Below are 25,517 nucleotides of genomic sequence, written 5' to 3' on the forward strand. Positions count from 1 at the left end.
ATAGTATATGGTCTATTTTTGAGAAGGTTCCATGTGCTGCTGAGAAAAAAGTGTAGCTACTTGATGTTGGGTGGTATAGTCTGTATATGTCAATTAAGTCTAGGTTGTTAATTGTGTTATTGAGTTCTATAGTTTCCTTATTTAACTTTTGTTTGGAAGATCTGTCCAGTGGTGAGAGAGGTGTGTTGAAGTCTCCCATGATTATTGTATGTTGGTCTATTAGACTCTTGAACTTGAGAAGAGTTTGCTTGATGAATACAGCTGCACCATTATTTGGGGCATATATATTTATGATTGTTATGTCTTGTTGGTGTATGGTTCCCTTGAGCAGTATGAAGTGTCCTTCTATATCCCTTTTGATTAGCTTTGGCTTGAAATCTATTTTATTAGATATGAGTATGGACACTCCTGCTTGTTTCCGCGGTCCATATGAGTGATATGATTTTTCCCAACCTTTCACCTTCAGTCTATGTATATCTTTTCCTATCAAATGCGTCTCCTGTAGACAGCATATTGTTGGGTCTTGTTTTTTGATCCATTCTACTAGCCTATGTCTCTTAATTGGTGAGTTTAAGCCATTAACATTTAGGGTTATTATTGAGATATGGTTTGTTCTTCTATCCATATTTGTTTATTGATGTTACTAAACCTGATTTGTTATCCTCTTTGACTACTTTCCCCCCTTTACTGTCCTACCTCCCATTGTTGGTTTTCAATGTTGTTTTCCATTTCCTCTTCCTGTAATGTTTTGCCAAGGATTTTTTGAAGAGATGGTTTTCTAGCTGCGAATTCTTTTAACTTTTGTTTATTGTGGAAGGTTTTAATTTCATCTTCTAACCTGAAGCTTAATTTCGCCGGATACACGATTCTTGGTTGGAGCCCATTGTCTTTCAGTGTTTGAAATATGTTATTCCAGGATCTTCTAGCTTTCAGAGTCTGTGTTGAGAGATCAGCTGTTATCCTGATTGGTTTACCCCTAAATGTAATCTGCTTTCTTTCTCTTGCAGCTTTTAAAATTCTCTCCTTATTCTGTATGTTGGACATCTTCATTATAATGTGTCTAGGTGTGGATCTCTTATGATTTTGCACATTCGGCGTCCTGTAGGCTTCTAGGATTTGGGATTCTGTCTCAATCTTCAATTCTGGGAAGTTTTCTCGTATTATTTCACTGAATAGACTGTTTATTCCTTTGGAATGGAGCTCTGTGCCTTCCTGTATCCCAATGACTCTTAAATTTGGTCTTTTGATATTGTCCCATAATTCTTGGATGTTCTGCTCATGGTTTCTTAGCAGACTTGCTGAGCTGTCTATGTTCTTTTCCAGTTGAAATACTTTGTCTTCATTGTCTGATGTTCTCTCTTCTAAGTGATCTACTCTGCTGGTAGTATTCTCAATTGAGTTTTTAAGTTGGTTTATTGTTTCCTGCATTTCTAGAATTTCAATTTGTTTGTTTTTTATTACCTCTATCTCCCTGTGAAATTGATCTTTTACTTCCTGGATTTGTTTGTCAATGTGATCTTTCATTGTCTGATTTTGCTGTCTCATGTCTTCCTTGAGACTCCAGATCATCTGAAGCATATATATCCTGAACTCTTTATCTGATATTCCATCTGTTGCAGCTATTACCTCTTCTAAAGTTGAGTTGACCTGCATTGCTTGTGGACCTTTCTTTCCTTGTCTTTTCATACTGCTCGCGTTTCTTTCTGCTTGGTGCAACTGTTGTGTTTTGAAATTTACCCCCTATTTATTTATGTTGCTCTTGTATACTTGAAAAGTCTCCCTTGCAGGTGCAGGCGGCGGCTGTGCCCCTACTCCAATTGGGGTGACGTGTCTACCACGCTGGCGGCTCTCTGGGCCTGTTCCGGGAGTGGAAGGCGGCTCTGCTCTGTCCCTATTCCAATTGGGGTGTCGTGACTACAATGCTGGCAGATCGCTGGGCCTGTTCCGGGCGTGGGCGGTGGGCTTGGCTGGCGGGATTCCACCTAATGGCAGTCCCTAACCTCCCTGCTTGCTAATTAATGGCTTCTCTGAGGCGCCACGCCTTCTGTAGCTGCGGGGCAGGCCGCGCGAATCAGTTGGCCTGGATCTCCGGGGTCCTGCTGCTGGCTGTTTTGATGTTGCAAGCTGTTGGAGAGTGGTGGTGTATTCTTCAGCTTTCCCGGATGGTGTCCACTGACTGCCTGGATGGAGTGTCCGCTGTTTTGATGTTGCACTCTGAAGGAGAGTGGCGGTGTATCCTTCAGCTTTCCCGGATGCTGGCCGCTGACTGCCTCGGTGGGGTGTCCGCTGTGGGGGATGGGACTGTACCGCTTCCTTCCCCTTCTGAGAACCCGTGCTCGGCCCAAGGGTCCGTGTGGGCTTGGCTGGTGGGATTCCACCTAATGGCCTTCCCTAACCTCCCTGCTTGCCAATTAATGGCTTCACTGAGGCGCCACGCCTTCTGTAGCCGCAGGGCAGGCCACGCGAATCAGTTGGCCTGGATCTCCGGGGCCCTGCTACAGGCTGCTGGGATCCCTGGCACTCTATCACTTTGATTTTTTCTGCTTGCCCCTCCCCCAGCGCTGGCTAGCCAGGTTTCCTTTTGGCTGCTACTGGGAGGAGGGGTTGGAGGTCAGGTGTCTCTGGTTTCCCCCTGGCCTGTATGGAGGCTCAGCTTGATACTCCCTCTCCCTGCAAGCCTAGGAGAGATTTTATGCGAATTCCCGCTGTCTGGGGGGTGAGCTGAATGACACCGACCTGTTTTGATGTCGCACTCTGAAGGAGAGTGGCGGTGTATCCTTCAGCTTTCCCGGATGCTGGCCGCTGACTGCCTCGGTGGGGTGTCCGCTGTGGGGGATGGGACTGTACCGCTTCCTTCCCCTTCTGAGAACCCGTGCTCGGCCCAAGGGTCCGTGTGGGCTTGGTTGGTGGGATTCCACCTAATGGCCTTCCCTAACCTCCCTGCTTGCCAATTAATGGCTTCACTGAGGCGCCACGCCTTCTGTAGCCGCAGGGCAGGCCACGCGAATCAGTTGGCCTGGCTCTCCGGGCCCTGCTGCAGGCTGCTGGGATCCCTGGCACTCTATCACTTTGATTTTTTCTGCTTGCCCCTCCCCCAGCGCTGGCTAGCCAGGTTTCCTTTTGGCTGCTACTGGGAGGAGGGGTTGGAGGTCAGGTGTCTCTGGTTTCCCCCTAGACTGTATGGAGGTTCAGCTTGATACTCCCTCTCCCGGCAAGCCTAGGAGAGATTTTATGCGAATTCCCGCTGTCTGGGGGGTGAGCTGAATGACACCGACCTGTTTTGATGTCGCACTCTGAAGGAGAGTGGCGGTGTATCCTTCAGCTTTCCCGGATGCTGGCCGCTGACTGCCTCGGCGGGGTGTCCGCTGTGGGGGATGGGACTGTACCGCTTCCTTCCCCTTCTGAGAACCCGTGCTCGGCCCAAGGGTCCGTGTGGGCTTGGCTGGTGGGATTCCACCTAATGGCCTTCCCTAACCTCCCTGCTTGCCAATTAATGGCTTCACTGAGGCGCCACGCCTTCTGTAGCCGCAGGGCAGGCCACGCGAATCAGTTGGCCTGGCTCTCCGGGCCCTGCTGCAGGCTGCTGGGATCCCTGGCACTCTATCACTTTGATTTTTTCTGCTTGCCCCTCCCCCAGCGCTGGCTAGCCAGGTTTCCTTTTGGCTGCTACTGGGAGGAGGGGTTGGAGGTCAGGTGTCTCTGGTTTCCCCCTAGACTGTATGGAGGTTCAGCTTGATACTCCCTCTCCCGGCAAGCCTAGGAGAGATTTTATGCGAATTCCCGCTGTCTGGGGTGTGAGCTGAATGACACCGACCTGTTTTGATGTCGCACTCTGAAGGAGAGTGGTGGTGTATCCTTCAGCTTTCCCGGATGCTGGCCGCTGACTGCCTCGGCGGGGTGTCCGCTGTGGGGGATGGGACTGTACCGCTTCCTTCCCCTTCTGAGAACCCGTGCTCGGCCCAAGGGTCCGTGTGGGCTTGGCTGGTGGGATTCCACCTAATGGCCTTCCCTAACCTCCCTGCTTGCCAATTAATGGCTTCACTGAGGCGCCACGCCTTCTGTAGCCGCAGGGCAGGCCACGCGAATCAGTTGGCCTGGCTCTCCGGGCCCTGCTGCAGGCTGCTGGGATCCCTGGCACTCTATCACTTTGATTTTTTCTGCTTGCCCCTCCCCCAGCGCTGGCTAGCCAGGTTTCCTTTTGGCTGCTACTGGGAGGAGGGGTTGGAGGTCAGGTGTCTCTGGTTTCCCCCTGGCCTGTATGGAGGCTCAGCTTGATACTCCCTCTCCCGGCAAGCCTAGGAGAGATTTTATGCGAATTCCCGCTGTCTGGGGGGTGAGCTGAATGACACCGACCTGTTTTGATGTCGCACTCTGAAGGAGAGTGGCGGTGTATCCTTCAGCTTTCCCGGATGCTGGCCGCTGACTGCCTCGGCGGGGTGTCCGCTGTGGGGGATGGGACTGTACCGCTTCCTTCCCCTTCTGAGAACCCGTGCTCGGCCCAAGGGTCCGTGTGGGCTTGGCTGGTGGGATTCCACCTAATGGCCTTCCCTAACCTCCCTGCTTGCCAATTAATGGCTTCACTGAGGCGCCACGCCTTCTGTAGCCGCAGGGCAGGCCACGCGAATCAGTTGGCCTGGCTCTCCGGGCCCTGCTGCAGGCTGCTGGGATCCCTGGCACTCTATCACTTTGATTTTTTCTGCTTGCCCCTCCCCCAGCGCTGGCTAGCCAGGTTTCCTTTTGGCTGCTACTGGGAGGAGGGGTTGGAGGTCAGGTGTCTCTGGTTTCCCCCTAGCCTGTATGGAGGTTCAGCTTGATACTCCCTCTCCCGGCAAGCCTAGGAGAGATTTTATGCGAATTCCCGCTGTCTGGGGGGTGAGCTGAATGACACCGACCTGTTTTGATGTCGCACTCTGAAGGAGAGTGGTGGTGTATCCTTCAGCTTTCCCGGATGCTGGCCGCTGACTGCCTCGGCGGGGTGTCCGCTCCCTATGTGCCTTTTTAAAGGTAAACATCTTTATTGCTCATCAGATTCTCAAAGGGAATTTTGACTTATAGAATTTAGTCTCCTGGAGAAAAGTAGCTATAAGATACAGTTTATTATATTTCCTACAATGTCTTCAATAACCTAGCTAAGTAATTAAATGAGCACAGGATATATATAATGTTTCACTCATTTCCTATTAGTTAATTCATTAATTTCCAAACTGTAGAAAAAGGAAAATAATGTTTTCATCTCATAGTTGTTATGGGCATATAGAAAGAGAATAGATGTATAAAAGTTTTGAAAAGTTTAAAAAAATACCTTTTGGATATGATAGCTCATCTAGAGGCATGCAATAGGAAATTCTTCATTTCAGAATGCCTTATCATTTTTATTGAAATCATTGAGATTTTACTCTAAATCTTCTACAGAAGCAAGGCATAAGAAATGTCTCCAAATGACACCAACTTCAAATGCATTTATTCCAAAACCACCTCTCACCACCAGCTAGCTAATTAATGAAAATTGCTTTATCACCCCATCATTACTCTCCATTCCTTGAAGATTTTTATTTCATGATTGTCACTCTTTCCAACAGTATTGCTATTATAATTCTCAGTGACTTAAAGGCAGAAACAGAAGAGATCAGAATGATGCTCAGTGAGGAAAAACTCTACCTGCTATTGCTGGCTTTGAAGATGAAGGAAGGATGCCATTGACCAAGGAATGTGGGTGGCTTCTATGTGTTGCAAAGGGCCAGGAAATGGTTTCTTCCCCAGAACCTCCAGAAAGAAACACAGTTCTTCCAGTGCCTTAATTTTTTAGCACCCTATGAGACCTATTTCAAAATTCTGATATCTAGAACTGTAAAACAATAAATTGTGTTGTTCTAAGCCAATAAATTGTGATAAGCTGTTGCAGCAACAGTAGGACACTAATACACCTTCCTTCTGTGAGTAGATGAAGTTCAAAATTGCCTCCACTCAACCCACGCTCCTTTCTTTGCCATGCACTTCCTCTAGTACCCAGCTCCAATATTTTTTTCAATCTCATCAACACCCACAAGCCATTGATGCTATAACTTTTTTCACTGTCCCTTACCCAACTCATGCCTGCTCTTTCCTACTTATACAGCTCAGATTCCATAACCTAGCATCATAATCACTTACTTGCAGTTCTCAAATATAGACTCCCAGCTCCTGCATCCCTTTCTCCCTGTATCTTATTCCCCTGAATAAAAATCCTAACTCCAATGAAATCCAACCCTCCATCTCTTTTGTCCTTGAACCTGCTACCTGAACAGGGTTGGAGAAAACACCCAGCCAATCGGACGGTCTCACTTCAGGTTCATGACATTAATGAATCCTGTAAATCTCTGCTAGGATTCCACAGTCCCTTCACCAACCTACTGTCCTAGTAGACTTCTTCACTTCTCTTCTCTCTGGATCTATCCAAATTTTCTTTTGCCTTCTTCAACCTCTGCGGATGTTGTGTAGGAGACTTTAGTCCTTATTCCTTTGAGAAAATAGATGGTCAGAAGAGGATCTCCTTAATTCCCCACCACCTTATCTACCTACATTCTCACACTCTACTTTCTCCCATAACTGTGAATCATCCCTGATGGCATCTATGGAAGTTCTGCCCCTCTGTTGTACAGAAGACCTATCCGTTCATATCCTTCCACTCCTGTCTTCTTCCTGTGGAATCACTTTCCCACTCTATTTTTAGAGGGGCCCCCACAGCCCTCGCTGAAACCCCCATACTCCTCTGCCCCTTGAAAGAGTATCTGCAATCCTCTCCTCTATCTTCTCCTGAACTCAGCTCTAGCTAGGCTCTCATCCCCACCTTTCCCTAGAAATAGCTCTTGTCCAAGTCACCCAGGATCCCTCAAACCTAAATCCACAGATCAATTTTTGGTCCTCATCTTAGTTGATCGATCAGTAACATTTGATCCCATCTCTGGCCTGAATTATTGCAGAATGTCTCTAGCTGGACCCCAACTCCTGCCTTTACTGCCCTACCATCTGTTTTCTACTAGATATTTGGAACATTTCTGATGCCTTTTGGCTTCAGGGAGTCAGAAAGTGTCACTACTCAGCTAATCCTCCAATTGCTTCTTAGCTCACTTAGATAAAAGACTTCCCACAGTGGCCCTTAAAGTTCTGTGGGGACTGGCTCATCATGCCCCTGCCCTCCCCTGATAACTGACTCCCCTGTGCTCACTGCACTCCAGACTTAGCACAGCACAGGAAACAGGTTCCTCCCTCACAGATCCTGTCCACCGGCTGTCCCCCTTGTCTAGAGCAGTCTTCCTGCGGGAGTCAACCTGACTTCCTCCCTCCTTCCTTCAGGTTTCTGCTCAACAATCAACTTATCAAAGTGGCTTTCCCTGACACCATCCAATGTGATAGAATACCAAACCTGGTCTCTATCCCCATCTTCTTTACCCTACTTTACATTTTCCCCCCATGGACCTATATTATAATAGATTATATCCTGGTATATACTGTATTGGTGTAATATATAATTTTATGTTATATCTGTATATATTTGTATATATTTTTTTCTTTATCCAGCAAAATATGTAGTCTACTTTATCCATGGGTCCCTTGTCCAAAGACTCTACCACATATTGAAAATAATGAAAAAAAAAGTTGCATCTGTACTAAACATGTATAGACTTTTGTTTTGATCATTATTCCCTAAACAATAGAACACAAACATATTTACATATAATTTACATCATATTAGGTATTATAAGTAATCTAGAGATACTTTAAAGTAAATGGAAGGAGTTGGGGATGTGGCTCAGTGGCAGAGTAGTTGCTTATCATGTGCTAGGCCCTGGGTCTGCTCCCCAACACCACAGAAAATTAAATTAAACTATACAGAAAGGTGAGCACAGGTTATGCTATGCTGTTTATGCAAATGCTATGCTATTTTATTTATTCATTTTTTTGGTGTTTGATATTGAAGTCAGGGCATTGTGCATACTAAGCACACACTTTGCCACTGAGCTACATCCTCAGCTCTACACCATTTTATGTAAGGACTTGAGACTCCTGAGATTTTGGTATCTGCAGGGGACCTTGGAACCAATCCCCTGAAGATACTGAGTAACAACAGTAAATGCCATCAGGGCAGAGAGTTTGTTTTGTTCTTTACCTCTAGTATCTAGAAAAATGCTTAATGTATAACTGAATAAGTTTTTTTTTTAAGAAAAAGAAAGAAAGAAAGAGAGATTGAGTGAATATAAGTAAAATTGCATACTCATTGCATAGACTGGACTGTGGTTCTTCTTGTGGCTGTTTGGCAGCAGGGAAGGCAACATGAGCTTTTCCTATCTTCGCCTGTCTCAGCATAAGCCTTTATCGGATATTGATAAGTTTGATCCAGAGAGTTTACCTAGCAAATTTGCAACCTCAAGAGGCATCTTCTCTAGGGACGTCCTGGAATCTTGTGATGTCACCACTACCTAGATTTCTTTGTTGTCTTTTGATAATCTTCCCTTAAATGCACCCTTCTTATGGGATGACAGCAAAGTTAATTATTAATGTTGACAGTGAATGAATGCTCTTTGATATCTGTGAAAATCATTGCCTTTATTTCAAAAGAAGCTTACCAGGGTGAAAAAGCACTGCCTCCCCCATTGTGGGTGGCAGGAGCTCAATTCTGAAAGCACATTTAAAAATCATATTTGCTCAATAAGCAATATAATGATTGCACTGCCCCAATGGCATTCTTATATTTATATATAATTCATATCTGAATTTACACACTCCTAGAAAAATTAAGATGGGTAAGTTTTTTTCTCTTTCATTTTCAATTTTTCTTAAAGCTTCAACAACTTAAGGGTTTCTAAGGCGGTTATGGCTAGGTAATTTTGGCTGTCTTCAGCTTTAACTATTTCACATTTCCATCCTCTCACAAGGAAATGTTTGCCATTCATAGCTAATCAGAGCCATGAGCAGAAAGGAGTTTTTCCCCTTCCTGTTTTTTTATTTTGGGGGGCGTTATTTTTTTTGCTTTTTTTTGTTTGTTTGTTTAAGGAAAGGACAAGTTGCTGCAGAAACTTGAGTTATGAAAATATTGGATTGAGAGAACACTATGGAGGGTGGAAAACTGGAATTTTGAGAAAACCATCCATTGTATTATGTTTATCAATCACTTTGCATGGAGGAGTGAAAGTAAATACAGAACATGTGAGGTGTGGGCTGGGTAGTGACGTTTGCTAGGGCTTCAGACAATGTGTTAGTGACAAATTTAAGGGTTCTTATCTGGCGGATAAATTAGATCATTTCTCTTACTGTGAAGTGCATGAATGATGCTATATGACAATTGACCAGCCACAGGGTGTGCTAGGAATTCCATTCATTGGGTATTAATAGCATCAGGATTATAAAGGTGTCTTCCTGACTTCATAATCTATTTTCAGACCAGCCGATTTGGAGGCTCGCCAGGTCTGCAATCTTGTCAGCATTGAATTGGACAGTGGGAGCGAAGCAGGTGAACCTGAAAGATTCAACTGAGGGACAAGGGGGTAGAAAAGAATAAAATGAAGTTTAAGTCTATTGTGAAAGTAAAGTATGTGGTACGGATAGCTATTTGAGAGACACTAAGCAGTCAGAAATGGATGATGGCCTGATTAGAGTATTCTCAGAGGAGTTTATGGCAAAGTGAGCGCTAACTAAAAACTGATATCATTCATTCATTCAAGTTTTGTTGTTGTTGCTGCACTAGGGATTGAACCTAGAGGTGCTTTACCACTGAGCTACATCCCCAGCCCATTTTTCACTTTACTCTTTTGAGACAGGTTCTTGCTGAGTTGCCCTGTCTGGCCTGGAACTTGCTACCCTCCTGCCTCAGCTGCAATTACAGGCTCGTGCTACCTTGTTCAACAATTAAGTAAGCATCTGCATTGCTCTTAGCATCTGGTAGCAGGGTGTGTTTGTGTGTGCATGTGTTTTGTTTGTGTGTGCATGAAGATAATTTTCTGAGCTAAAAAGTTAAGGAGGCCCACAAGTAAGATGAGGATGTGGTCAAAATAACCTGGGTTTGAATCCTGGTTCCACTTTTTAGCTGCATGACCTGGGATAAGTGGCTTCATTTTTCTGATTCTGTACAGTAGGCATCGTAACTGCCACGTCAACAGATTTCTGTGTGAACTAACTGAGGCAATTCTTTGAGGAGTAAGTGAGGCGATGTTACAGAAAGCAGCTCCACGTGGCCCATGGGAGACATTGACAATGTGGGGTTCTCTCCCCTTCTCCCAGGAAAGCAAATGGCTCCCAGCCATTCCTGAGGAAAGCAGGGAAGTAAATAAGGAAGCAGGTTTGTCTTTGAGGGCATGGCATTCCTAGACTCTGTGTGTGTGTGTCTGCAGTGAGAAACGCTTGATGTTGCCCATGAAATGCATGAGTCACCGTTCAAGTTTAGGTCCTGGGACGTTACAGGTCAGCAATGACACCAGACAGCCTTGCTTTGCTGGTGCTCATGGCCAAAGAGGAAAATGTTTGGATTGTGTCTAAGGAAATATCCATTGTAAACACAACCTTTAAAACCAGGTCACACATAAATCAAGGTGCCAAACAAAGACATGCTTTGGTCATTTCTGTCATCCGCAGGTTCAGGCAGCATTTTCAGTTGGCATCAGGTGACTCCCTGTCCTAGCACAAAATCATTGCCAGACTGGAGACTTATATCTTCCCATGGCACAGCACAAGATGTGCTAATAACAGACACCCCTGGGGGGCCCTCTGCCAGCCACAGCAGGGCTGCAGGAGCACTTTTGGCAAAGCATTGTCGGCACTGCCCTTTTACCCAGTTCCACAAGCCGCAGTCGCTTCAGGCAGAGTCAAGCAGATTCACTTTTAAGGCCCTGCCAGAATGAACAGGTATCTACTGAACAAGATCTACCTTCATCCTTTGAGCCAGGGGAAGAAGAGAGAGCCGTCCTGTGCCAAATCTGTAGCAGAGTCATGGGGAAGTGGTTAGGTCACCAACTCTGGCCCCCTCTGGCTCTCGTGGCTTATACCCCGAGGTGGCAAGTAACTGAGACTCTGCTGGTGACTAGGGCTGGCCTGAGGCTGCTGACCTGTGCAATAAGGGATAAGTGATAACAGTTCATTGCTCACTGAGGGCTAAATGAGTTAATATGTGAAAGCGGTTAGGATAGTCCTCAGCACCTCATTGTCCTTCCTAAGCCTTAACTGACATTAGCAGCAGGACTTCTAGTCCACTGGTGGAGGAGTTTGCTAATCACAATGTGTAGAGTGACTCAGATGCCTGAGGTCCTTTGTGCCACAAAAGAGAAGGTGGTGCTGTCAGGAGCACTCTGGTGGTTTTGAATACCCAGGTTGGCCACATAGTGGCTTTGGGACCTACAGGAGTGTGGTATTTAACCCAGCCTCATTTTTTTTTTTTTTTGGTCTGTGAATGGGAATGGATATATGACTTAGCTTCGTGACTTGGTACACACTTAATGAACGGTGGCCATTGTCATTATCATCACCATCTTTCCCACCTGGAATTCACTTCCCACGTTAGAATTGCCTTTGGTAAGACAGTCTGCACAGAGATGAATAAGAGCAGGCGTATACTCCTTTCTGATTAATATGTGAAAGCAGGTTTGTATCTTTAAATACTTGTTTCCGTGATTGCCTGGGAGGAGTACACTGGAATAAAAAGGGAAGAGTCCTGGGTTTGGAGACAAAAGACTCAACTTTGAATCCTTGCCTTGCATTTGTCAGCTGTGTGCCCCTGAATGCCCTACAACCTCTCTGTGCCTCCCTGGTCTTCCCAGTATATGAGCCCCAGGGCTTCCCTGAGGACCAGCAAGATGTTGAGTTTGAAAGGAAGAGGAAAGGCAAGGTTCTCTTATGGAGCCACAGCAAGGCCAGGAATGTCAATGAAGGTGGGGAGAACCCAGCCCAGGCTGATGTGGCATTGTGTGGCTGCCTGGAGGAAAGAACCTCCTGAAACCTTGACCCATGAGAAGGACACCCAGGGCCCATCCTGATGACACTGCCATGTCATCCTGAGGCATTTTCTTCAGGGAAACTTCATTTGTTCCAGGAATGCCTGGGGAAGGAGTCTAGGTGCAGAACTCTGCAGACAGGAGGGAAATTCCTGGGCAGGACCTCGCAGAGCATCAAGAGAAAGCAAAAATGTTTCTCTTCCCTTACCTCTTCCCTCCTCCTAGATTATGCAGAGTGGTCCTAATTACCAATCAATTCTTGGATTTTCCAAACAGGATTATAATGGACCCGTTTACACTACTTTCTTGAAAGGCCAGAGAGGGGAGGGTAAACTAAGCCCCATGGTGTTTGCCTTGAGACAATTAAAATGTGCTGCCGCCCCCACCCCCAAGCAGCTGTTGAAATGCCTTGGTCTCCCACGCCTTGGCCCTGGCTGGCTGCACCCTAAAGTCACATTCCTGGCAGGTCCAGGAAAAAAAAAATCCACCAGAACCAGAAATGGCTCAGTGTTCTCCAGTTACCAGCAGGTGGAAGGTGGGGCTGCTTCTACCAGAAATGGTTTTGACAGATCCGCAGAACTCATGGGTGTTTCCCACTTCGTAGGCAGAGTCGTATGCCAGTGGCTGGTCCTCAGAAACCCAGGGTTTCGTCCTTGTGGATACAGGTTCCCCTTTCTCATAGGGTTGTTGCTCTTTTTGCTTTCAGAGGACTGTGCCCACACCGTTGACCTGCCGTGACAATAGAGGGCGTTGTGTGTCTCCCTCTCCTTTCGTCTGCACTGGAATGATTTCCACAGAGAAGCCCACGTTCAAGGGTATTTCCCTCCCTGTGTAACCCTGACCGAGGCCTCATGAACTTGCTTGCATTGTCTCAAAAATGTACAGACATCCAGGAGACACTCAGGGGTTGCTCCATGTTTTTGCCCAGAAATGATGGAATCAAATTTAAATACTAAATTAAAAGTGCCTTTGTGAATAAATTGGGGTATGGTTTTTGGTTTTTTGTTTGTTTGTTTGCTTAGTTTTTTGCCCCATAGTCTGTCTTCATGGGGGAAAATATTTTATAAAGGTTAAAGGATACTGCTTTACAGAGTCATTAGCACGATAGTTTAGTGAAAATGCTATAATGACATTGATATGTCCTCTTTATTAGATGAGCCAACTCTTCTTGGGTCCTTACAAAGTTTTAGGGGTTGGGTTTTTGTAGGAAATCTAAATCGGACTAGGTTCCAAATAAAATTCTTACTCCCTTCTATTAAAAAAAAAAGCATGCTTATGGTTTTGTACAGCTTAACTTTCTACTTACAGGGCAATGTAAGAACTACCATGTATGCGTCTGAGTCTGACTTCAGCTTTTAGGCCCCAGTCCCCTGCTCCTATTCATGCCTGAGCTTCCTCCTGGTCACCTGCAGATCTCAGCCCCACAACTGTCCCTGGGACCCTGTACAGGGTAGGTTGCAGGTGATGGCAAGCCAATGCCTCCATAACCCAGCAGCACTCTCCAAAGAATCCACCAGCATCCTGGCTTTTCTGGGAAGCCCACTCTGAGACTTGCTCCACATGCTTTCACGGGCCCCCTGGCAGGATTACTCGCTGCCTGCTGTGGTCTCTTGCTCACTTGTACATAAAGATCAGCATCCTTCCCTTCTCTGTCTCATTTCCTATTACCTGCTGCAACCTGGGATTACTCCTTAACATGTCACCAGCCTTAATTTCTTGCCCCAAGTATGGTCCTGGAGGGTACAAACTTAGACATCCTCACCTAAAACAGGTAGGTCACATGAAGGATACTGAGTGTCAGCAAATGCCTCCACTCTGGATGGATACATGCTCTGAAACCTTCCTCCTGTGTTCCCGGGGTCTCCCTCCCTGGCCTCTAGAGGAAGCACTCAGTACTGGATCCTCCACCCTACTGACTACTCAAGCCAGCCCCCCACTCCCTAGAATTCCCTCTCCAACTGCAGCAATTTCCTTCCTGTAACCTACATTGTATCCCAGAAGGTACCAAGAGTTTAGCACTCCATGCTATGGTAATTCCACTCTGTGTCTACTTTGCTGTCCTCAACTAAATTGTCAGGTTCTGGAGAACTGGAGACCATGCAAAATGTTTTCTGTTTAGTTCAGTTTAGTTGTTTTGTATTTGTTTTTGTTTCCCATTGTATAGCAATCACATGCTGGTGATTGAGAAGGTACTTAATCAGTATATAGATTCACTCAGCATTCAACAAACATGGGTCGTCTGCTTTATTTTAAGGGTTGGGAATATATTTCTCCCAGATTAACTGCAAATGTGGGCTATAGGCAATTAGCAGAAGTAAATGATTAATCATATGTTAAATAAGAAAGCATTAGCAGAAACAGAAGAAATAAAGCAAGAAAGATGATATGGATGGCTAGGTTGAGGACATAAGGAAACCTCAATTTTCTTGTATTTACTTATTTATTTATTATTTTGAGTAAAAACTGTATATAATTGTACCTTGGCATCCATGGGGGATTGGTTGCAATAACTCCCATGGTTACCAAGACCCATGAATGCTCAATCCCTTATATAAAATGATGCTCTATTTGCATATAACTCATGTACATTCTCCCATATATTTTAAATCATCTCTAGATTACTTATAATACCTAATCCAATCTAAATACTATGTAAAGAGTTGTTAGATTATATTGTTTAAGGAACAGTGACAAGAAAACATGTCTGCACATGTTCAATATAGGTGCAATTTAAATTTTTTTTTGTTTTTGCTTCATGGTTGGTTGAATTCACAGATTCAGAACCAGTAGAAAAGGAGGGCTGACTATATACTTAAGGTGTATAACATGATGTTGTGTTATATCTGTACATAGTGAAATGATTGCTACAACCCAGCAAGTTAACATTTCCATCTCTTTACCCAATTATCTTTTTTTTCTTTTATAACTAGAACACCTGAAATCTACCCTCTTAACAAATTTCCAGTATTTAACCTAGTATTATTAACTTTAGTCATCAGTGGGAACATTAACTCTCCAGACTGATTCACCCTACATGACTGCAACTTTGTACACGTTGACTAACATCTCCCATTTCCCCCCCTCCCCAACCCAACCACTCTTTTATCCTTTGTTTCTATGTTTGAAACTTTTCAAAATTCCACAGGTGAGATTATACAGTATTTTTTTTTATGTCTGGCTTATTTCTTGTCAGCATAATATCCTCCAGGTTCATCCATGTTGTCAAAAATGACAGGATCTCATTTTTTAAGGCAGGATAACATTCCTTTATTTATATGTGTGTCTATCTATCTCACAACTTCCTTATAAGATAAAAGAAAACAAGAATTGGCAAGATTGTGGAGAAAAAGGAACCCTTAGATACTGTTAGCGGGAACATAAACTAATACAGTCATTATGGAAAATACTATGGAGTTTCCTAAATAAATAAATAAAAATAGACTTACCATGTGATCCAGCAATTTCTTTTCTGGGCACATATCCAAAGGAAATGAAATCCATGTTAAAGAGCCATCTGCACATCCACCTTCATTACAACATTATTCATTGTCCACAATAACCAAGGCATGGAAACAACTGAAGTTTCAAGTAGTTTGTGAAGAAAGCTGCATTGAAAAGATCACCTCTGAACAAAGACTTGAAGGAGAAGAGGGAGCATGCTCTACAGATACCTGGAAGGAGACTTTTCCAGGCAGGAAGAAGAGCTAATAGATGGGAGCAGGTCAGGTGCATTCGTGAAGCAGAAAGGAGATCAATGTTGAGGAAGCAAGGTCACAATCAAGGGAGATAGAGACACTGTGGCCAGCCCCAAAGGTCTGTGGCCAGTGTAAGGATGGGCCTTTGATTCTGAATGAGATGGGGGCAAGAGAAGTGTCACCATCTGACTCACATTGGAATAGGATGCACTGGCTGCTGGACTGACCATAGACTGTGGGTCTACGAGGGACACCTTGGGGAGGTAAAATGAGATGACAATGTTTGGGCTGGATGGGTTTTGAAGACAGAGCCTACTGGATTTTTCTGCTGGACGTCTGTGGAGCAGGCTAACTTCAATGTCCTGATCAAAAAGGTCTCCACCAGATTTTTCTACTGGCAAGTGATTAATTTTCCCTTTGTAATTAGTAAGCAATTTGTGGGGAGATATATTTAGATTATATAGATATCTTCTTCATCAAATCCACTAGTGAAAACCCTCTAGTTTAAGCAGTCTTTAATAACTCTTGCTTCAATTAATTATTGCTATGATAGTTATAAAATGGTGATTTTACTGACCCCATCATTCATTCTTTATTAATTGGTCCTTTATTGTAAAGAATCGCTTTGCCTCCTTGATTATCTATGTGAGTGTTATTTGATTTACTGTGTTTCAATATGTGTCCTTCTATATTTTGATGTTCAAAATGTCCCATATTGGCTGGTGGGAACCCTAGGAGGCTAATTCCTGTGCCCTTTTGCCAAATCCCCATCATTCTTTGAGTATTTCCTGATTTTCTGACATAGTTGTTTCAGGCCCATGGTTTACTTCCCTTGTCCTACACTTGAAACTCAACTATTTTTTTTTCCGAGGAGCCCTGCTTCCTTTGAGTGGAAAATAGCATTGAGAAATCAGGACCCAAGTAGACTATATATTTTTAAATTATGGATTTTTAAGTCCTTTGTTATTCAAATTTTCATATCTTCATTTTAACAGTGAAACTTTAGCTGAGTCCAATTTCAACAGAAAGAAACATGAAATATTAGAAGCTTTTAACCAAGATGTCCCTCATATTTCGACACAAAGTTATACTGGTCATAAAATCCTAAGTGTCCTGCCACATGGGAGTGCATTTTGGTGTACTTAGCTATCAGAGGAAGTGGCGTAGTTAATATTCTACGCTCATTCTAGAAAAATTCACCATCTTAAAACAATAGAATAAGTTTAACATCTTTTCCATAAGGAGATGTAAATGTTCTTGGATGACTCATTGTATACATACATCAAACTATGACTCTCTACCCCATACTTTTGTACAATTAAATTTCTTTAAGTTACCTTCACAGACCTTTAATATTTCAATTGAGTGTTCAAAATGTACCGTGATTGGGATAAGGCTGCTTATGCTCAGCAATGACCTTCTCTGGAGGCTTTTCTCTCTCTTTCTTTCCAAGAACTAAGGCACTTGTAACAATTATAATAATAAACATTATGCAATTCACAAATGACTTTCACAGATGTTATCTCAGGTAATCTCACAACAGAACCTCGTACTATAGTCATAGCCATCCTTCTTATCCACTTTGCAGATGGGGAAAGTGGCAGAGGAAGCCTAAACAACTTTCCTAAAGTCACATGAATGCAAAATATAGCCAAGTGCCTTTTCTAAAACCCTGAGTTTTCTAAAACATCCTTGGAGTTTCCATCCCTGATTACATATTAGAATAAAAAGACTTGGGCCCACACCTCAACCCACAGACTGTGCTTCAATGTATGGGTGGCAGACCATCCTTGGTAGCTTTTGCAAGCTCCACCACCAAGCTGATGGGCAGCCAAGGTTCAAGGTGGCTGTACCACACTGTGCTGCCCATAGTTCCTCCATAGAACTGGCAAGTGCCAGACCTCAGGCTTGTGACCTATGAACAAATGGAGCAAAGCCACAAAGGGGCCACAGCTGGGCAGGGCTTGAAAAGGAGAGGCTCCAAGGTTGGAGAGGTGCAGAATGGTTCTGGGACTTGGCCACTGCTTCGATCAGGGGACCTTCTCATCTCCTTCACTCATTCTCATGCAAAGCCTAGATTCTGGTTAGAGGGAAGCTTGGGGGTGGGGCATGGGGCACTACGCGTCCACTCTGGTGCTCCTGGAAAGTGTGAGTTGGCATGTTGTTGTGTCTTGGCAGATCTTTACCTATTTTAGGCTATGTCCTGCTCGACAGTATGGGAGTCTATATCTCCATGCTAAATGTGAAGAACATTCTGCTAAATCTAAAGAAAAAAAGTGAAATAGAGATTGTAGTTTCTATTTTCATTTGTTTTCTAGATCTTCTGTTGTCAGTACTCTTGGGCCTACAAAGTTTCTATCCCTTTCTTTTTCTTACTCTTATAAAAGTCTGGGTTTTTTGTTGTTGTTGTTGTTGTTGTTGTTGTTGTTTTTTGCCTTCAACATCTTTGCAAGTCTCATTCCAGTCTGAACCTTTATCATTCTACTCTGACTTTTGCAGCTTTATGCCTCTCTTTTGTTATATTCATTCTTCATCAGTTTGCCTTACTTGCATCATTTTTGCGTGCTCATTGGCAAATGAACTCATAGATGAGCTCTTTCTGCAGTAGTATGGTTTACTTAAGTATCTTCCCTTCTGGATTTTCTCTCTCCAATTTGTGGTTATATTGTAAATACTTGGTTAAGGTCTTCTCCCGAACTTCCCCTTTCAAGGCCTCTGCTATTGGAGTCTGGCATCTTTGTTTTGAATCTTTGAATTCTCTTTCCTACATTTTGGGGCCACTGAAGACTACTAGGAGCTGTGTACTTCAGCCCACAGCCTAAGTCTGATCCCAGCTTGCACAAGACTTGATTTGGCTGAAGTGTTAAAGAATTTTGAATCTAAGCTCCCTCATCTGATCCCATTTCTTCCTATTTTCTGTCATATCTGCCTACTGCATGCATTTTCTTTACCTGCCTGGCCTCTCTAGACCTTTGAGTTTTTGTGATCCCTCCCTTAGCTGTGAGTGTGTTCTTTCCTGTGTAATGATTTGCCTGGTTCTCTGCCCCTTCTGCTGACCTATTTCAGCGGTGGAAACTGCACAGCTCCCACCTGAAGCCCTTGCCACCTGGTAGGGAGTATTTCAGGCAACAGCATAACGTGTACCAAACCTCTACCCTGAGTCAACCTGACTCCTGCGTGTCCCAGAGATCAACTGTGTTTATGGTCACTTGTGCATCTGCCCCTACTGTGCACTCCTTCAGTACATGCTTATGCCCTACATCTCTATATCAAGTCAGTTTATCTGGGCAATACCCCTTTCACTCATTGCACTCTTTTCCCAATTTGGCCTCATGCTTGCATTTCTTTCTTGGAATCCATCCAAGTGTGTGGGACAAGTGCATGGAGTACTGCCTACATGGTATATACTAAGGGCATAAAAGCCACTCCCCTGTGCTAGGTGTGTGGATGGCAAACCACATACCCCATAGGCACAGCCCTGGGCATAAGGCCATGTGTTTGAGTCCCTATGCTTGCTCCATGGTCCATTCCTCAATTGGTCGCTGCAAGGACAGTTGGCTAGAAATTGTATTGGTGGCTGCCTATAATCTGCATAGCTACTGACTGAGTATATGTACATGGTAACTGCACAATAAAATCAAACCTGCTTCCTGCTTGGTCTTTGGAGGTCTTGAATAGTGACTCTACAGCCACACTCTCCTCTACCCTGCTCCATGGACCTCCTCGCTGGACGAGAGAGAGCCCCCGCACAAGTCTCTATGCTTATCTGGGATGGAACTGGCCCTGTCCTCCACTCTTCAGTCCTCAGCTTCTGGAGCCTGGCTCACATATGGGTCCCACCAACTACTCAGGTTTCCATGTTTTTCTTTATAGGATGCTCCCTGGGACATTGACTGCTCCACAACTTCTTCTCCAGCCTTTCCTTGGGACTTACAATATTCCTACCTGCCTCCCATCATTCAGTTCCCAGGCTCTGACTCTCCACCTTATTCCCAAGGGTAGCTTGCATAATTAGTCAACTTTCTACCACTATAAAAAAATCCCTGAAATAAAAGAGACAATTTTATATTTTCCTCACAGTGTGGGAGGTTTTTGGTTCATGATTGGTTGGACCGGTTGCTCTCAGGCTTTTCTCAAGGCGGAATATCAAGGAGGGAGCACTTGGCAGAACAAAGCTGCTCACTTCATGGCCAGGGCACAAAAGAAAGAGGAAGAGACCACATCCCATAATTCCCATTTGAAGGCAAACTCCCTGTGACCTAAAGACTTCCTACTAGGCTTCGTCTCTTGAAGTTTCCAGCTCTTCTCATAGAGCCATGTTAGGGACAAAATCTTTAACACCTGGGTCTTTGGGGGACTTTCAAGATCCAAACTATAGCAGCTTATTTCTTTGCACGCTACATCTTGTTCTTGGCTATTATAAAATCTAAGATGACTGATCACCTTTCTCAAAGCTTCCTAAAATTCCTCCTTCATCAAATAATTATTTCTTGATAGTCACCATTGACCCACTTCTACAGTTATATGCATGTACAAAAAGAACTGCTTTTCACAGCAAGCTCCTCAAATAGTTCCTGATTCTATCAATGCATGATTGCATGATTTTGGGCACAGTTTTGCTATGTCTGGAGCTCCTAGGCTTTGAAAATTGGTACAAACAGTGATGCCAAATTTCTTTTCCAGAGCATTCAGTTAATTAAAGCATTTCTATCAGCCATTCCTTTGCCACGGCTTATTGGCAAATCCTTGTGTGATTGTCTTAGGCAAGTAGTTTACAAATTAGTTTATCCCAAAAGAAAAAACCCTGGCATCTTTTTTCCAGATGGAGGACAAATCTGTCACCTGGGATAGCATCATGGGCAAACAGAACGTAATAAACTTGAAGACTGACACTAATAAATTGACAGAGAAAGTCCTATAGAAGCTGTCACCTTAGCACATATCAATTACAGATTCTTGCTCAGAGGTTAAAAAAATTTTTTTTTTAAATTTTTTTTTAGAGTCACAACCTCCAGTTTACATTTCAGAGAGAACGAGTGCCCTGTGCCAAAAGCAGTAAAGTTGACGCGTTCGAAATGTTACATCCTTTAAGGTAAACCTATTCTAAAGGGGAACCCTGGCCCCCTGGATGCTGGTTGCTGCAGGAATTCTTATCTACAGTAGAAGATCACAAACCCAAAAGACTCGTAAAAAGGAGAACGGAGAGTTTCTTAGTGCTTTTAATCAAGGACATTTTCACTTTCTTTTCGGTGATTATTGCCTTGCAGTGAATCTGCTTAGTGCCTAATCCCTGGAAATGACACAGATGTCTGAGAGCTGCTGGGAGACAGTGCCTGGGAAAAAAATTAAACAGCAGGTTGATACACTGAAGCTCCTGGTCAGGATGCTTACAGGGCCAGTATTCGGCTTCTATGCAGCACCCCCTCCCCGATTTAGGTGACTGTTTCAGTCTCCATGGGCACTGCAGGGGGCGGGGGACAGCAAACAACATGCAGTGAGGACAGCCACTCGGGTCAGGTAGTCCTTAGCTGAGTGAGGCAGGCTGGGAGTGGGCATGCCAAGAGCTCAGTTTATCCTTGCTTCAGAGAAGGTCACAGCAAATCAGGGTCAATTCCAGACTGACTAGTGTTCTTGGAAACTTCTCCTCTCTGCCTGATTACTACCTGTCTTCCCGGGATGAACTTACAAGGCCCAGAGTTCTTTCAGTGCTTGACTGAAAGAAAGTTCATGCAAAAGAATAACCAAAACACAACTCAGTCCACGACACCATTTCCATCATTAGAGGGTGGGGAAGGTCAGGGGGACAGAGTCAGGAGTCAGGCTCCTTCCTGTGCTCAGAGTTCCCTGGTTGGTCCTGTCGCAGCCTCCCACCAGAGACGCATCACTCGCCCCCAGTGTGAGATTCCTACACATTCCAAATCATCTGGTCTCTAAAAGTTCTCAGACTGAGTCCAAGGATTAACTGTCAGGGCGTTTACAAACTAGCTCACGTCAATGGACAGGAGGTGGGATTGCGGGTTCCTCCTATTTTAAGATTACAAACTACACATCCTTAACCTCTCTTTCTTCAATTCCTCCTTTGTAAGATGAGGATGATTATAGCTGCCTCTTCAGGTTTTTATGAAGATTAAAAAGAAAGTAAATTCTTATGAATAGAGGTAAATAAATGCTCCATAAATGCTTGTTCTTAGTAGGATTCTTACTCATGAGAAAGTCAGTCATTACAATTTTTTCAATGCTGGTTAATTAAAAAAAAAAGAAAATCCACTGACATCTCGAGCCTCTGAAGAGGCATTGCCTTTTATTCTCAAGGATAGTTATTCAAATGACAAAAGCTAAGACATTTGTTCTACACAATAACTTTGTGATCATTTCCAGAGAAAAGAAAACAACTAAGTTTCCTAGCCTGCCACCCCCAATTTAAGCCACAAGCTTACCTCTTTAAAGTGCACATTGGTACAGATACAACAGGAAAGTCTGATTCCAGAGAGGACACACATATATTTCATCTGCTGCTGTGCTACAATGAAGAGGAATATGTAAGACCTGTCTTTTTCAAATGAGAAAATTTTTAGGAAACATTGAAATAATACTCAGAGTATTAGGGTGCATTTATCTAAGAGCATGTGTTTTACCACTGCCCACAGAGCATTGATAATAATAGAATTTCATTGTATCACAGTTCATTAAGCTAGACCACAAGAAATAAGTAGTGGGTTAATAGTGAGTTCATAGGTATTCAGAAGAATAAAAAAAGAAAAAAAAACATCTAAAACAGTGTTAACATTAATTGTGTCCTACATTTCATTTTTCATTTAAAGAGAAGTATTTTATAAAATACTTGTTTTTCATTTTTTCTAATCCAATTGCCTGTCAGGCTTATAATAACAGAATAACTGTTTAGAAACCAATTCCTTACAAAAGAGAAAATTCTAATTCTGGAAAATAACTATCTTGGATATGTTGCTTTAGTTTGCTTCACATATGAATGTTGTTATTGATCTCTAAATGGAATTTCCAAACCAGTGATTCTTTGTTTTTTCTTTCTCTCTCTCTCTCTCTCTCTCACTCTCTCTCTCTGTCTCTCTGTCTCTCTTTCTTTCTTTCTTTCAATTAGAGATTAGTCGTTATACAGAGTAGTTGGGTTTATCCTGATACTCATACATGCATGAAAATCGATTTTCAGTTCATGTTCCCCTCTTTTCCCTCCTAATTCCTCCTCTTTCTCCTTCCTCTGCTAAAGTTCCTTCCTATCATCTATTAATTTATATTTGATTGGCTCCTTATGTAATCTTTTTTTTTGAGGGGGGTCTACCTGGGAACTGAATTCAGGAGCACTCCACCGCTGAGCCACATCCCCAGCCCTATTTTGTATTTTATTTAGAGACAGAGTCTCACTGAATTGCTTAGTGCCCCACTTTTTGTAAAAAAAGATAATTTACAGAACAAACTTCGTCTATCCCTATAAATCAAACCTAGCTCTGAACCCTCGATTCTCCTGCCTTGACATCCTGAGCTGCTGAGAATACAGGTGTGCTCCACTGTCCTGGTTCTTTATGTAATCTTGTCCTTCTTTCACCTTTCCTTTATTTTACTCTAGCTTCTACATGTAGGAGAAAAACATTTGACCCTTGAGTTTCTGAGTTTGGCTAATTTCACTTAGCATGATATTCTCCGTTTCTAACCATATACTGGCAAATGCCATAATTTCATTCCTTTTAATGGCTGAGTAGAACTCCAATGTATGTATATACCACAATTTCTTAATCCATTCATCTATTGACAGGCATCTGGTTTGATTCCATCATTTGGCTATTGTGAATTTTGCTGCTATAAACATTGAGGTGGCTGTGTCACTCTAGTATGCTGATTTTAGATCTTTTGGGAAAATACTCAGGAGTGACATGGCTGGGTTATATGGTGGTTCCATCCCTAGTTTTTTGAGGAATCTCCAAACTAATTTCCAGAGGGTTGCACTATTCTGCAATCCCATTAACAATGTACAAGTGTGCTTTTTTCCCCCACAACCTCACCAGCATTTATTTTTGTCATATTCTTGATCTTTGCCATTCTGACTAGAGTGAGATGGAATCTTAGTGTAGTTTTGATTTGTATTTCCCTGAATGCTAGAGATGTTGAACATTTTTTTCTTGTATTTATTGTTCTTTCGTGTTTCTTCTATTGAGAAGTTTCTGTTTAATTCTTTTGCCCATATATTGATTGGGTTATTTGTTTTTTGAGTTCTTTGTATATTCTAGATATTAATCCCCTCTCAGAGGAGTAGTTGGCCAAGATTTTCTTCTGTTCTTTAGGCTTTCTCTTCACTCTCTTAATCATTTTTTTTAGCTGTGTAAAAGCTTTTTAGTTTAATGGCATCCCACTTATTGATGGTTCATTTTATTTCTTGTGCTTTTGGGGTCTTGTTAAGGCAGTCTGTGCCAGCACCTATACGATGGAGGGTTGACCCTATGTTTTCTTCTAGCAATTGGAATGTTTCTGGCCAAATCAGTGACTTTCATAAAAATATACTGTGGAAAGAAGTAAGAAATAAGAAATAGGAAGGAGGGGAAGAAAAGATAATTTACAGAACAAACTTCATTCATCCCTATAAATCAATAGATCATGTACCCACAGGTCAGACTGCTACAGCAGAATTTGGCCTCATTTTGCTCATCTTGGAGATGGTGACAATTTTTCGGACTGATGCCATGTTATGCATTTGGAAGAATGATTGCATTATAAAACCCATTCCAAGCTGCCCACTGCTCCAACAACATAAATAGTGAAGAATGTTTAGACTGATTTAAAATGTGACGGATGGAATTCCAATATAATTGAAGTCCTCTACCACTCAAACATCCCCCAAGTAGTGGTCATCTGCCTAATTAACCTCTTTATGTTAGGTTTAAAAAAAAGAACCACTTTTCTTTATAAAACTATACAGTAATCAACTTAGGGCACTATAGAAACTCTAGGCTTAGCATCTGACCGAGGCTTTAGTACTCCATTTCCAGAGAGATATGGCTGACAGTATACTCTGAATGATCCTCTGAACTAAAAATTAAAACCCAGATTAACATTGAAAACACCTCCACTGATTTAAATGCATTACTGAGCTGGCTCTAAATTAAGGCATGTGCAGAACCCCACAGGAATCCTGGGTGGTAGGAGAATACCAAATCCCACTTATGTCCTCAAGGTGTGGCTGAACCTGGTGATGTTATTTCTGCTCTGATAACTGCACAAGGTTCAGAGGACAGAAGATAAAGCTGAGGTCTTCCCCTGAGGGGACAGTCTAGTAAGAGGACCCCTAGTATCTGGAACCCTAAAGGCTATAGTCCTAAGGTAAGGAGGAAGGAGGTGCAAACGTTGATATTCAGGAATCAGAAATGAAACTTACCTGTCTCCACTTTGAACTGAGTGCGGGAAACATAAATCCTTGTCCTCCCCTGGAGAATTTGTAAGCACAAGTCTAAATTCATCCTTAGCTGGTACAGAGTAACTGAAAAATTTGGGCTGAAACTTTAATTGACAGTGGCTGCAGTTTGGTGACACTGAAAAAAGCAGGGACAAATCTCTAGGGGATTTCAACTTCTACTCAGTCCTCAAAGAATTCCCACACAGTTAACTTTCCAGAACAATCAGGCAAAACTCCCAAAACACTCAAGAAAAGACATCATGGGCGAAATTCACCAGAAACATAAACAGACACAAACTCATAAATACTTCAGATGTAGAAAATATCAGACACAGAATAACTCATGTGACATATTTGAAGTGAATATAATAATTGAAATTAAAAAACTCTACTATTTTTTTTGGTAGCAGATTAGACATGTCTGGTGATGGAAAAAAAAAACTAAAT

At 43.1% G+C, this 25,517-nt stretch overlaps 1 long non-coding RNA gene across 1 annotated transcript; it reads left to right on the forward strand.

Moving 5' to 3' along the window:
- Positions 1–9,483: 9,483 nt before the first annotated feature.
- LOC113192233 (uncharacterized) lies at positions 9,484–12,856 on the forward strand. Its single transcript, XR_003301992.2, has 3 exons — positions 9,484–9,657; positions 9,795–9,886; positions 12,664–12,856. It is a non-coding gene; the product is annotated as an uncharacterized LOC113192233 (long non-coding RNA).
- The last annotated feature ends 12,661 nt before the right edge of the window (positions 12,857–25,517 follow it).

Source organism: Urocitellus parryii, chromosome 9 (genome assembly GCF_045843805.1).
Source record: "Urocitellus parryii isolate mUroPar1 chromosome 9, mUroPar1.hap1, whole genome shotgun sequence".
In the NCBI taxonomy this organism is placed as follows: domain Eukaryota; kingdom Metazoa; phylum Chordata; class Mammalia; order Rodentia; family Sciuridae; genus Urocitellus; species Urocitellus parryii.